This window comes from Arachis hypogaea, chromosome 7, assembly GCF_003086295.3.
Source record: "Arachis hypogaea cultivar Tifrunner chromosome 7, arahy.Tifrunner.gnm2.J5K5, whole genome shotgun sequence".
NCBI classification, from domain to species: domain Eukaryota; kingdom Viridiplantae; phylum Streptophyta; class Magnoliopsida; order Fabales; family Fabaceae; genus Arachis; species Arachis hypogaea.
In genome coordinates, this window is record NC_092042.1 from 61,863,474 (window position 1) to 61,877,745 (window position 14,272).

At 39.7% G+C, this 14,272-nt stretch overlaps 1 non-coding gene across 1 annotated transcript; it reads right to left on the minus strand.

Moving 5' to 3' along the window:
* Positions 1–10,686: 10,686 nt before the first annotated feature.
* LOC112704490 (small nucleolar RNA R71) lies at positions 10,687–10,794 on the minus strand. The gene has a single exon (XR_003155114.1). It is a non-coding gene; the product is annotated as a small nucleolar RNA R71 (small nucleolar RNA).
* Positions 10,795–14,272: the final 3,478 nt, after the last annotated feature.

The following is a 14,272-nucleotide window of genomic DNA, read 5'->3' on the forward strand; positions in this document are numbered from 1 at the left end:
ATTGATTTTGGACCCAAAGGATAATCGGTCAGATCACCCTAAACTTTTGTCAAATTTTTTGTCAATTCAATTATATTCATATCAAATACTTAAATAATTTTATAATTATTTTTAAATACCAAAATACCTTTTGTCAAAGTTAGTGACTGATTTATATAGATAAACAACTAGTCAAATAACAAATTATATTATAATTAGTAATAAAATTTAATGTTTATAGTAATTTTACTGGATTGAAGTCTAAACTTAATAGCTAAACTTAATAGCTCATTGGATTAATGTTACACTAACAAATTTCATTTCAAATTATTTGTTAATTAAAAAAAATCAAAATTATTATCTTCTTCTAACTATTTGATATCCCATAATATGCTAAATTAGTAAAGAACACCTCAAATTAAAATTAATATGATGAATAAACGAAATAAAAAAAGTTAGCAACAATATATTGACAAAAAATATAATTATTTATGCGACCAAATTTATTTATTATAATTTATCAAGTTAATCAAAATATAATTTTAGTTATGATTGCTAACGTTATTATAGGCATGTTGTTGGATAACTTTTTATTTTATACTTTAGATATTCATATATTAAAATTAAATTATAAAGTAAAGTTAGAAAAATTAAAATAAAGCGTGATGTATAAATTATGTGTATAATTATATAAATATAAATTTTATGTTGATGCATAAATTATTAAAAGTAAATGCACCATATATAGATTATAGAGAACTGAATTTGTGTTACACAGAAGATAAAATACGGAAATAAATTAATTTTCTTAGCATGTAATAATGGCTTAATTTATATAATAATAGAATATGTTAAATTTTAATAGTAATCATAATTGTCATTTATTGGAAATATAAACTAAAGATTATAATTAATGTATTTGTGATTTCACGAAAAAAATTATTTTTTTAGTAAATATTAATTGCTTAATGACCCTATCAATACATATATGTTTAATCTAATTAATATAGGATTAAAATAAAATTTTAATGGAGTTTTAAAACTCCAAACAATAAGAGAGTATTGTAACAGCCACCAACAACCTTTCCGTAGCAACATAGTGATGACAAGTCATCTTAGCCAGGTTTTATTAGTCTTTTTATTTAATTTTCATTGGGTTTTATGCATTTTCTTGAGCCACAAGTAAGCCATTTGGGTGGAATTTCAGGTTTTCTTAGATTCAATCAACCATGGATGAATTGATGCATTTTCATGAGTTTTTGTGCTATAATTGCTTATATGTCAATAAGAAGAAGAACTCTCATGATTATAGCATAGCTTTGATGCAATTGTTGATTGATGATAGGTAGAAAAAGGCTTGGAAGAAGGTTGAAGAAAAGGAGATAGCAAGAGGCAAGAGGAAGGACTCACGTTTGAGCTCAAGTTTGCCTCAAACTTGGACTCAAACGTGAGGAAGAGTGCAATCACACCCTGGAGGCACGCCCACGTTTGCGCCAACATTTGCCTAAACAAGAGGTCAAACGTTGGCTAAGAATTTTCATCCAAGGAGGCCAACGTTTGCGCCAACGTTTGCCTCAAACTTGAGGTCAAACGTTGGTGCCACAAGAACAAGGAAGAACACCCCTGGAGCATGGCAACGTTTGCGCCAACGTTTGCCTCAAACTTGAGGTCAAACGTTGGCGCCATTTTAGCATGGAAGAGCACCCCTATTTGATGCCTTGGATGAGCCACGTTTGCGCCAATGTTTGCCTCAAACGTTAGGCCAAAATGTTGGCCAAAAGAGTAGCATAGGAGGAGCCACGTTTGAGCTCACGTTTCACCTCAAACGCTGGCTCAAACGTGGATGACAGCAGAGTGGCCGAGCTGCATAATGCCACACACGAAGACGTTTGAGTCAACGTTTGCCTCAAACGTTGGCTCAAACGTGAATGGTTCATGGCCTGGTTCACAAGTGGACTTCTCCCCAACACCAAGAGCAATCAACAGAGGCTATTTTCAACCCAATTCCATCAAGGCCAAGGACCAAATTCAAGGCTCCATGATCATTTGAAGAGAGTGTATAAATAGCTTAGGATTTGAAGTTTTACGGAGCTTTTCTTTTTAGAATTTTTAGAGAGCCTTTTCCTTTGAGAGAGTTTGATTTAATTTTCAGTTTTCGTTGCTGTTAGAGTTTCTCGGAAGAAGAATTGCATTCTCTTCCCCCGGGTTTTCTCATTCTCATTTTCTGCACACTTGTTTGAACCTTGGGTTGGAGAATTGAAGGAATTCTGTTTCAATCTCACCTTGAGGTCTCTCTGTTTTGATTTACTACACAATTGAGAAATTGATATTTGAATTCCTTTCTTCTACTGTTTGATCTTTACTTCTCTTGCAATTGTTTTCTGAATTTGGATCTAGGAAGGCATTGAGATCTAGACTTAGTTATCTAGTCTCTTGAGTCCTGAGATCTGGAATTTTCATTTTAAATTTCACTGTTGAATGCTTCTACAAAGTTCCTTTATATTTTAGTTTGAGATCCGGTTCAATTGAATTCATCTTCTACTCTTTCGTTTGTTAAATTTTATTTTCCTTGTTTAATTTCTGCAATCCCACATCCCTAACCCATTTAAGATTCAAGCAATTTAGATTTCTTGCACTTTAAGTTTCTGCAATTTACATTTCTTGCAATTTAAGTTTCTGTAATTTACATTACTTGCACTTTAAGATTCAGCTCTTTTTCCTTTTTTTCTCTTTAATTTCCTGCAATTCACCCACTCCCCTTTACAATTCATGCAATTTAGTTTCTGTCAATTACAAATCACTCAAATCAACTCTTGTTTGCTTGACTAAATCAAACACTAAGCTAAAATTGCTCAATCCTTCAACCCCTGTGGGATAGACCTCACTCCCGTGAGTTTTATTACTTGATGCGACCCGGTACACTTGCCGGTGAGTTTTGTTTTGGATCGTTTTTCACACATCAAGTTTTTGGCGCCGTTGCCGGGGATTGAAATAGATTGACAATGATTAATTAAGGTGGTAGTTTAGATCAAGCACTTTTTCTTTAATTTTGATTAACTCACTAACTGTTTGAGATTTTGTCTCAACTAACTACACTCAATTTGCAAGAATGCTGCTGTTTGTTCCTAGTGAATGTGTGCATGTCACAGGTAAGAGGAGAGATCCCTCGCTTCTCTGAGCAAGACGAACGAACCCTCAGGAGGTTGAGAAGAGAATCTAGAGGAAAGGCTGTTTTTGGAGAAGAAGAAGGTTCAGAGGAAGAAGAGTACCATGAGATGGAAGGGAACCCCTCAAATTCAAATCTAACAGGGGGAGTGGCTAACAATAACCATCCTCAAAGAAGAGTTCTAGCCTCTTACACATTTGCAAATCCAAGACACTGTGGGAGCAGTATTCTCACTCCCAATGTCAATGCGAATAACTTTGAGTTGAAGCCACAACTCATTACACTTGTCCAGAACAATTGTTCCTATGGAGGAAGCCCATTGGAAGATCCGAACCAGCACCTATCTACCTTTTTGAGGATTTGTGATACTGTTAAATCCAATAGTGTGAATTCTGAAACTTACAAGCTTCTGATATTCCCATTCTCACTAAGGGACAAGGCTGCACAATGGCTTGAGACTTTCCCCCAATGAAGTATCACTAGTTGGGATAATTTGGTGACTAAGTTTCTAGCCAAATTCTACCCACCCCAAAGGATTATCAGGCTGAAAACTGAGGTGCAGACATTCACCCAATTAGATGCTGAATCTTTGTATGAAGCATGGGAGAGATACAAAGCTTTGATCAGAAAGTGTCCCCCAAAGATGTTCAACGAATGGGATGTGTTGCAGAATTTCTATGAAGGCTTAACATTGAAATCTCAAGAGGCATTAGATCACTCTGCTGGAGGTTCATTACAACTGATGAAAACTGCTAAAGAGGCCCAGAATCTTGTGGATATGGTGGCCAACAACCACTACTTCTTTGCTCATCAAAGAACCCGTCAACCATCACAGAGGAAGGGAGTATTAGAACTGGAAGGAGTGGACTCCATTTTGGCTCAAAACAAGATGATACAACAATAATTTGAGCAGATGGCCAAGAGAATTGACAGTCTTCAAGTAGTAGCTGTGAATCCAAGCCAATCATTAACTACATGGGTGCAAAATGAAGAAAGCCAAGAAGAGCAGCAACAGGAGCAAGTGCAGTACACGCATAACCAAAGTTCTGGACAGAATAAAGTTTATGGCGACACCTACAATCCTTCCTGGAAGAACCACCCCAACCTTAGATGGGGAGATACCCATAGCCAAAGCCAACAGCCATGGAAAAGAAACACAAACCAAAATAACTTAAGGAACAACCAGCAAAACAACAACCAAAATTCATTCAGAAAACCACAAAACACTTACCCCAACTCTAACCATTATCCAACCCATAACCAGCCCACCAACGAAAATGCTTACCATCTACCACCCACATCTCACAACCAACCACAAGCATCACCAGAATCTCGAAGAATCACCAACCTAGAAACCTTGATAGACAAAATATGGAAACACCAAGAAATGACAGCCAAGAATCAAGAAGTCTCCATAAAGAATATGGAGAGGCAAATTGGCCAACTCTCTAAATAATTTGCAACAGAGAGGCCATCAAGTTCCCTGCCAAGTGACACAATTCCCAATCCTAAGGAAGAGTGCAAGGCGATAAAGTTAAGAAGTGGGAGAGCATTGATGAGCAACAATGACACGGATTCCTACTTCTTAATAGAATAGCTTGATCGACCACCATCCTTATTGACCTTCCCTCGGGTTGGTATGCTTGTGTGTCAAGCAATCCCGCTTCGGTAGCAGACTTCGGTCAAGGAAATCGCTTCAAGCAATGGCTTTGGATCGACCTGACTTCTTAGAGAGTAAAGCCAGTGAATGAATGAAATCCGTTGAATGAATAAGTCTTTATGGCTCAAGCAGCTAGCGGACCTCCAACATTGAGAAAGTCAAGCATGTCAGCACGCCCCCTACCCATGTAGTCGGCTTCCCGCAATTTCGGACCTATGCAGAGGAGATGGAAGTGGCACTCAGACCAGAAGGTAAGGAAAAAACCTTGAAATATACGAATGTCCTTTCCTCCTTACAAAAAGAAGAAGCAACTACCTGCAGGTAGAATCCAATTGAAGACTGATGGGTGTGCAAAACAAAAGGAAGCCTGGCCCTCCTGGGATTGGAGGGATTGCAAGAGATGACCAAGGCGGATGGTTATTTTGTTTTTGTGGGCACATGTCAAAAGTTTCAGTTTAGCTGCTAAACTTTGGGCAATAGAAAGACGATTAATGCTGTTGAAGGTTATGAAATAAAAGATGGCATCCTTGAAACTGATTCTGTAGAAGCTCAAGAAGCAAGTGGAGAGCAGCAAAGGGCCAATAGATGAGAAAAAGCCAACAGACGCAGAGGAAGCCAATGATCAAGATGTGATGCCAAACAAGAACACAGAAAAGCCAAAAAGGAAAGAAGACCAGCCAACCAATTTACAAGAGAGAGAGGAAGAATTAATTCAAGGACAATAGAAAAAGGAGAAAGCCTTTACTCCTCCATTGCCATATCCACAGAGGTTCAACAAAGAAACCAAGGATCAACATTTCCACAAATTCTTGGAAACTTTTAAGAAATTAGAAATCAACATTTCCTTGGCTGAGGCATTGAAGCAGATGCCCCTAAATGCCAAGTTCTTGAAAGAGCTCATCAACAAGAAAAGAAGTTGGTTGGAGAAGGAGACTGTGCTTCTTATTGAAGAATGCAGTGCACTAATCAGAAAAGGACTCCCTCCCAAGCTGGAAGATCCTAGAAGTTTCTTCTTACCTTGCACCATTGGAAGCCTATTCATCAACAAGGGGATGTGTGACTTAGGAGCAAGCATAATCTAATTCCATCCTCTTTAGTGAAAAAGATTGGCATAGGAAAGGTGAAGCCAATACAGATGTCCTTGGAATTGGTGGACCAATCAGTGGTACATCCCAAAGGAATGATTGAAAACCTCTTAGTTAAGGTTGACAAGTTCATCTTTCGTGCGGACTTTGTAATCTTGGACATCGAAGAAGAAGGAAACAATTCAATCATCTTGGGAAGGCCATTTTTGGCCACTGCTAGAGCCATCATAGATGTAGAGCAGGGAGAGCTAATCCTCAGGATGCATAAGGAAAGCATTATCCTGAAAGTGTTTCCAGAACCACAAATTTGTGAAGCGAAACGCAAGATAATTAGTGACTGTTTTCCAAGGCAAGCAACCAACAACACAGTAGAGCAGAAGAATGAGCATCTGCAAGGAAGAGAAGGAATTCAAAAAGGAATTGAGATAATAAACAAGAAGGGAAGTATCACAACTAAAGCCACTGTCAAGGAAGAAAATTTAACAAGAAAAAGGAAGAAAAACAAAAAGAAGGCTTACAAAGGGTGGAAGAATAAGAAAATCCCAACTGAAGGATTTTCCAAAGGTAATAAGGTGCAATTAGTATACCAACAGTTGGGAACAAAAGATCACTACACTGTTAACCAAGTACTCTCTCTTGAGCACATTGAAATTGAGCATCAAGGCACACAAAGGAAGCTTACAGTGAGGGGGGATAAGCTGCGACATTTCATTCATCAACCACCCTAGGAAGCTTACAGTGAGGGGGGATAAGCTGTGACATTTCAGTCATCAACCACCCTAAGCAGACCAATGTCAAGCTAGTTACAATAAAAGAGCGCTTGTTGGGAGGTAACCCAACCTAAGGTAGTTTTCTTTTTATAACTCTTTCAATAAGAAGGTTAAATAATTTAGCTATAATGCAAGGAGCTAAGTTTGGTGTTTGATGAGCGGATAATTTGTACGCTTTTTGGCATTGTTTTTAGTATGTTTTTAGTATGATTTAGTTAGTTTTTAGTATATTTTTATTAGTTTTTAGTTAAAATTCACTTTTCTGGACTTTACTATGAGTTTGTGTGTTTTTCTGTGATTTCAGGTATTTTCTGGCTGAAATTGAGGGACCTGAGCAAAAATCTGATTCAGAGACCAAAAAGGACTGCAGATGCTGTTGGATTCTGACCTCCCTGCACTCGAAGTGGATTTTATGGAGCTACAGAAGCCCAATTGGCGCGCTCTCAACGGCGTTGGAAAGTAGACATCCTGGGCTTTCCAGCAATATATGATAGTCCATACTTTGCCCAAGATTTGATGGCTCAAACCGGCGTTCAAAGTCACCCTCTGAAATCCCAGCGTTAAACGCTGGAACTGGCACCAAAATGGGAGTTAAACGCCCAAACTGGCATAAAAGCTGGCGTTTAACTCCAAGAAGAGTCTCTACACGAAAATGCTTCATTGCTCAGCCCAAGCACACACCAAGTGGGCCCGGAAGTGGATTTTTATGTCATTTACTCATTCCTGTAAACCTTAGGCTACTAGTTTTCTATAAGTAGGACCTTTTACTATTGTATTTTCATCTTTGGACAACTAGTTCTTAGATCATTGGGAGGCTGGCCTCACGGCCATGCCTAGACCTTATACTTATGTATTTTCAATGGTGGAGTTTCTACACACCATAGATTAAGGTGTGGAGCTCTGCTGTACCTCGAGTATTAATGCAATTACTATTGTTCTTCCATTCAATTCCGCTTGTTCTTGTTCTAAGATATCACTTGTTCTTCAACTTGATGAATGTGATGATCCGTGACACTCATCATCATTCTCACCTATGAACGTGTGACTAACAACCACCTCCGTTCTACCTTCGATTGGGTGAATATCTCTTGGATTCCTGATTGCACGATGCATGGTTGATCGCCTGACAACCGAGTGCTCGCCTGACAACCGAGCCAACCATTCCGTGAGATCAGAGTCTTCGTGGTATAGGCTAGAACTGATGGCGGCATTCAAGAGAATCCGGAAGGTCTGACCTTGTCTGTGGTATTCTGAGTAGGATTCAATGATTGAATGACTGTGACGTGCTTCAAACTCCTAGCAGGCGGGGCGTTAGTGACAGACGCAAAAGAATCGCTGGATTCTATTCCGGCCTGACCGAGAACCGACAAATGATTATCCATGCTGTGACAGAGCATAGGCAACGTTTTCACTGAGAGGATGGGAGGTAGCCACTGACAACGGTGAAACCCTACATAAGCTTGCCATGGAACGGAGTAAGAAGGATTGGATGAAGACAGTAGGAAAGCAGAGAGACGGAAGGGAAGGCATCTTCATGCGCTTGTCTGAAGTTCCTACCAATGAATTACATAAGTACCTCTATCTTTATCTTTATGTTTATTTCGTTCATCACCATATCCATTTGAGTTTGCCTGACTAAGATTTACAAGATGACCATAGCTTGCTTCATACTAACAATCTCCGTGGGATCGACCCTTACTCGCGTAAGGTTTATTACTTGGACGACCCAGTGCACTTGCTGGTTAGTTGTGCGAAGTTGTGTAATGCCATGGTATTGAACACCAAGTTTTTGGGGTTCATGTCCGGGGATTATGAGAGTTGTGAAAAGTATTGTTCACAATTTCGCGCACCAAGTTTTTGGCGCCGTTGCCGGGGATTGTTCAGTTTGGACAACTGACGGTTCATCTTGTTGCTTAGATTAGGTATTTATTTTTTTCGAAATTCTTGAAGAAGAATTCTAGAGTTTCATGATGATTTGTTGAAGTCTGGCTGGCTGAGAAGCCATGTCTAATCTCATTGGACCGAGGTTTCAACTTATCATCACAAGAGCTTGTTGATTTCTATCAATCTTGCTTTTGGAGCAGTGATCTGCTAAGGCTTGGCTGGCCATTGGCCATGTCTAGTGTTTTGGACCGAAGCTTTCTTTGAAAGCTTGGCTGGCTGTGAAGCCATGTCTAATTCCTGGACCGGAGTCTTAGACTAGCATTGCACTGATTCCTGGAATTCTCATTAAGAATTTTGATACCTTTTTCCACTTAATTTTCGAAAAACACAAAAAAAATCATAAAATCATAAAATCCAAAAATTTCTTGTTTGAGTCTAGTGTCTCATCTTAAGTTTGGTGTCAATTGCATGCATTCATTCATGTGTATTAAGGATTTTCAAGTAATTCTTGATAATTTTCGTGCTCTGATCTTTGAATTCTATTGACTTGAGTGTTTTGAGTGTCTCATATGCATTCTCATTTTGTTGGTGTCAGTAGTATACAAACTGCTAAGTTTGGTGTCTTGCATTGTTATTTGATTCTTGTTGCATTTTGATTTATCCTTATTATTAAAAATCCAAAAATATTTTTAATTTGTGTCTTCTCAAGTCAATGATACAGAGAATTGAAGATTCAGAACATACAGCAGAGGAATTACACAGAAAAAGCTGGGCGTTCAAAACGCCCAGTGAAGAAGGACAGACTGGCGTTTAAACGCCAGCCAGGGTACCTGGTTGGGCGTTTAACGCCCAAAAGGGTATAGTTTTGGGCGTTAAACGCCAGAATGTGCACCATTCTGGGCGTTTAACGCCAGGATGGCTAAAGGGGGAAGATTTTGTTTTCAAATCAGATTTTTTTTCAGGTTTTCAAAGTTTTTCAAAATCAAATCTTTTTCAAATCATATCTTTTCAATCATATATTTTCAAAATCAATTTCTTTCCATTTTCAAAGATACTTACTATCAATTAATGATTTGATTCAACATTTCAAGTATGTTGCCTTTTCTATTGAGAAAGGTTTAAATGTTTGAATCATATCTTTTCTTGTTAGTCAAGTTTTTAATTTTCAAAATCAAATCTTTTTAAAATGTTTTTCAAATCATATCTTCTCAATCACATCTTTTTTAAAAACTAATCATATCTTCTTAACCACATTTTTTTCAAAATAGTTTTCAATCAAATCTTTTTTATTTCTAATTTCAAAATCTTTTTCAAAAATCACTTTATTTCTTTCCCACTTTCATTTTCGAAAATTAAGTAATGTTTTTCAAAATTGTTTTCAAAATTTTTTTTACTTAATTTTCGAAAATCACTCCCCTTCTTCTCACATCCTTCTATTTATGGACTAACACTATCCCTTAATGCAAAATTCAAACTCCATCTCCTTTGATAAGTTCGAATTTTCTACTTCTGCCTTCTACTCTTCTTTTTCTCTGACACTTCAAGGAATCTCTATACTGTGACATAGAGGATTCCACATTTTCTTGTTCTCTTCTCTTTCATATGAGCAGGAGCAGAGACAAAGGCATTCTTATTGAAGCTGATCCTGAACCTGAGAGGACCTTGAAGAGAAAGCTAAGAGAAGCCAAAGTAAAACTCTCTTTAGAGGACCTGACCGAATTCTTCAAAGAAGAAGAACATATGGCAGCCGAAAACAACAATGCCAACAATGCAAGGAAGGTGCTGGGTGACTTTACTGCACCTACTCCCGATTTCTATGGGAGAAGCATCTCTATCCCTGCCATTGGAGCAAACAACTTTGAGCTTAAGCCTCAATTAGTTTCTCTAATGCAACAGAATTGCAAGTTCCATGGACTTCCACTGGAAGATCCTCATCAGTTTTTAGCTGAATTCTTGCAAATCTGTGACACTGTCAAGACTAATGGGGTTGACCCTGAGGTCTATAGACTTATGCTATTCCCTTTTGCTGTAAGAGACAGAGCTAGGACATGGTTGGACTCTCAACCTAAAGAAAGCCTGGACTCTTGGGAAAAGCTAGTCAATGCCTTCTTGGCAAAGTTCTTTCCACCTCAAAAATTGAGTAAGCTTAGAGTGGAAGTCCAAACCTTCAGACAGAAGGAAGGAGAATCCCTCTATGAAGCTTGGGAAAGATACAAACAATTAATCAGAAAGTGTCCTTCTGATATGCTTTCTGAATGGAGCATCATAGGTATTTTCTATGATGGTCTCTCTGAACTATCCAAGATGTCTTTGGATAGCTCTGCAGGAGGATCTCTTCATCTGAAGAAGACGCCTACTGAAGCTCAAGAACTGATTGAAATGGTTGCAAATAACCAATTCATGTACACTTCTGAAAGAAATCCTGTGAACAATGGGACTAGTCAGAAGAAAGGAGTTCTTGAGATTGACACTCTGAATGCCATTTTGGCTCAGAATAAAATATTGACTCAACAAGTCAATATGATTTCTCAAAGTCTGTCTGGAATGCAAAATGCACCAAGCAGTACTAAGGAGGCTTCATCTGAGGAAGAAGCTTATGATCCTCAGAACCCTTCAATGGAAGAGGTGAATTACATGGGAGAACCCTATGGAAACACCTATAATCCTTCATGGAGAAATCATCCAAATTTTTCATGGAAGGATCAACAGAGACCTCAACAAGGTTTCAACAATAATAATGGTGGAAGAAACAGGTTTAGCAATAGCAAACCTTTTCCATCATCTTCTCAGCAACAGACAGAGAGTTCTAAGCAGAATAACTCTAACTTAGCAACCACGGTCTCTGATCTAATCAAAACCACTCAAAGTTTCATGACTGAAACAAGGTCCTCCATTAGAAATTTGGAGGGATAAGTGGGTCAGCTGAGCAAGAAAATTACTGAACTCCCTCCTAGTACTCTTCCAAGCAATACAGAAGAAAATCCAAAAGGAGAGTGCAAGGCCATCAACATGGCCGAATTTTGGGAGGAAGAAGAGGCAGTGAACGCCACTGAGGAAGACCTCAATGGACGTCCACTGGCCTCCAATGAGTTCCCCAAGGAGGAACCATGGGAATCTGAGGCTCAAAATGAGACCATAGAGATTCCATTGGACTTACTTCTGCCATTCATGAGCTCTGATGAGTATTCCTCCTCTAAAGAGGATGCGTATGTCACTGAAGAGCAAGTTGCTAAATACCTTGGAGCAATCATGAAGTTGAATGACAAGTTATTTGGAAATGAGACTTGGAAGGATGAATCCCCTTTGCTCACCAAGGAACTGGATAACTTGTCTAGGCAGAAACTGCCTCAAAAGAGACAGGATCCTGGGAAGTTTTCAATAACTTGCACCATAGGCACCATGACCTTCAAGAAGGCCTTGTGTGACTTAGGGTCAAGTGTAAACCTCATGCCTCTCTCTGTAATGGAGAAGTTAGGGATCTCTGAGGTGCAAGCTGCAAAAATCTCACTAGAGATGGCAGACAACTCAAGAAAACAAGCCCATGGACTTGTAGAGGATATTCTGGTTAAAGTTGAAGACCATTACATCCCTACTGATTTCATAGTCCTAGAGACTGGGAAGTGCATGGATGAATCCATCATCCTTGGCAGACCCTTCCTAGCCACAGCAAGGGCTGTGATTGATGTTGATAGAGGAGAGTTGATCATTCAAGTGAATGAAGAATCGTTGGTGTTTAAGGCCCAAGGATATCCCTCTGTCATCATGGAGAGGAAGCGTGAAGAGCTTCTCTCAAAACAGAGCCAAACAGAGCCCCCACAGTCAAACTCTAAGTTTGGTGTTGGGAGGCCACAACAAAACTCTAAGTTTGGTGTTGAACCCCCACATTCAAACTCTAAGTTTGGTGTTGGGAGGTTCCAACATGGCTCTGAGTATCTGTGAGGCTCCATGAGAGTCCTCTGTCAAGCTACTGACATTAAAGAAGCGCTTGTTGGGAGGCAACCCAATGTTATATTTTATCTATTTTATTTTTGTTATTTTCTCTTTTTTGTAGGTTGATGATCATAAGAAGTCACAAAATCAATGAAAAAAGTAAAAACAGAATGAAAAACAGAAGGAAAAATAGCACACCCTGGAGGAAGAACCCACTGGCGTTTAAACGCCAGTGAGGCTAGCTGTTGGGCGTTTAACGCCCAGTCTGGCACCATTCTGGGCGTTTAACGCCAGAAAGGGGCACCAGACTGGCGTTAAACGCCAGAAATGGGCAAGAAGCTGGCGTTAAACGCCAGAAATGGGCACCAGCCCAGTGTTTAACGCCAGAAATGGCTAAAAACGTGTTTTTTCTTGCCATTTGGTGCAGGGATGACTTTTCCTTGACACCTCAGGATCTGTGGACCCCACAGGATCCCCACCTACCCTACCACTCTCTCTCCTCTTCACCCATTCACCAATCACCTCAACACCTCTTCCCCAAAAACCCCTCACCTATCAAATCCCTTCTTTCTCTTCACCACTCACATCCATCCTTCATAAAACCCCACCTACCACACCATTCAAATTCAAACCACTTTCCCACCCAAACCCACCCTCAAGTGACCGAAACCTACCCTTTGCCCCTCCTATATAAACCCTCCTTCACTCCTTCATTTTCACACAACATACACACCACTTCTCCCCTTCTTGGCCGAAAACAAAAGCCATTCCCTTTCTCCTTATTTCTTCTTCTTCTCCTCTCTTCTTTCTTCTTTTGCTCGAGGACGAGCAAACCTTTTAAGTTTGGTGTGGTAAAAGCATTGCTTTTTGTTTTTCCATAACCATTTATGGCATCCAAGGCCGGAGAAACCTCTAGAAAGAGGAAAGGGAAGGCAAAAGCTTCCACCTCCGAGTCATGGGAGATGGAGAGATTCATCTCAAGGGTGCATCAAGACCACTTCTATGAAGTTGTGGCCTTGAAGAAGGTGATCCCTGAGGTCCCTTTTTCACTCAAAAAAGGGTGAATATCCGGAAATCCGACATGAGATCCGAAGAAGAGGTTGGGAAGTTCTCACCAACCCCATTCAACAAGTCGAAATCTTGATGGTTCAAGAGTTCTATGCCAATGCATGGATCACCAAGAACCATGACCAAAGTGTGAACTCGAATCCAAAGAATTATCTTACTATGGTTCGGGGGAAATACTTGGATTTTAGTCCGGAAAGTGTGAGGGTAGCGTTCAACTTGCCTATGATGCAAGGAGATGAACATCCGTACACTAGAAGGGTCAACTTTGATCAAAGGTTGGACCAAGTCCTCACAATCATATGTGAAGAGGGCGCCCAATGGAAAAGAGATTCAAGAGGGAAGCCGGTTCAATTGAGAAGGCATGACCTCAAACCCGTGGCTAGAGGATGGTTGGAGTTCATCCAACGCTCAATCATTCCCACTAGCAACCGGTCCGAAGTTACCATAGACCGGGCTATCATGATCCATAGCATCATGATTGGAGAAGAAATAGAAGTTCATGAGGTTATAGCTCAAGAGCTCTATAAGGTGGCGGACAAGTCCTCTACCTTAGCAAGGTTAGCCTTCCCTCATCTCATTTGTCACCTCTGTTATTCAGTTGGAGTTGACATAGAGGGAGACATCCCCATTGATGAGGACAAGCCCATCACTAAGAAGAGGATGGAGCACACAAGAGACCCTACTCATCATGAAATCCCTGAGATTCCTCAAGGGATGCACTTTCCTCCAC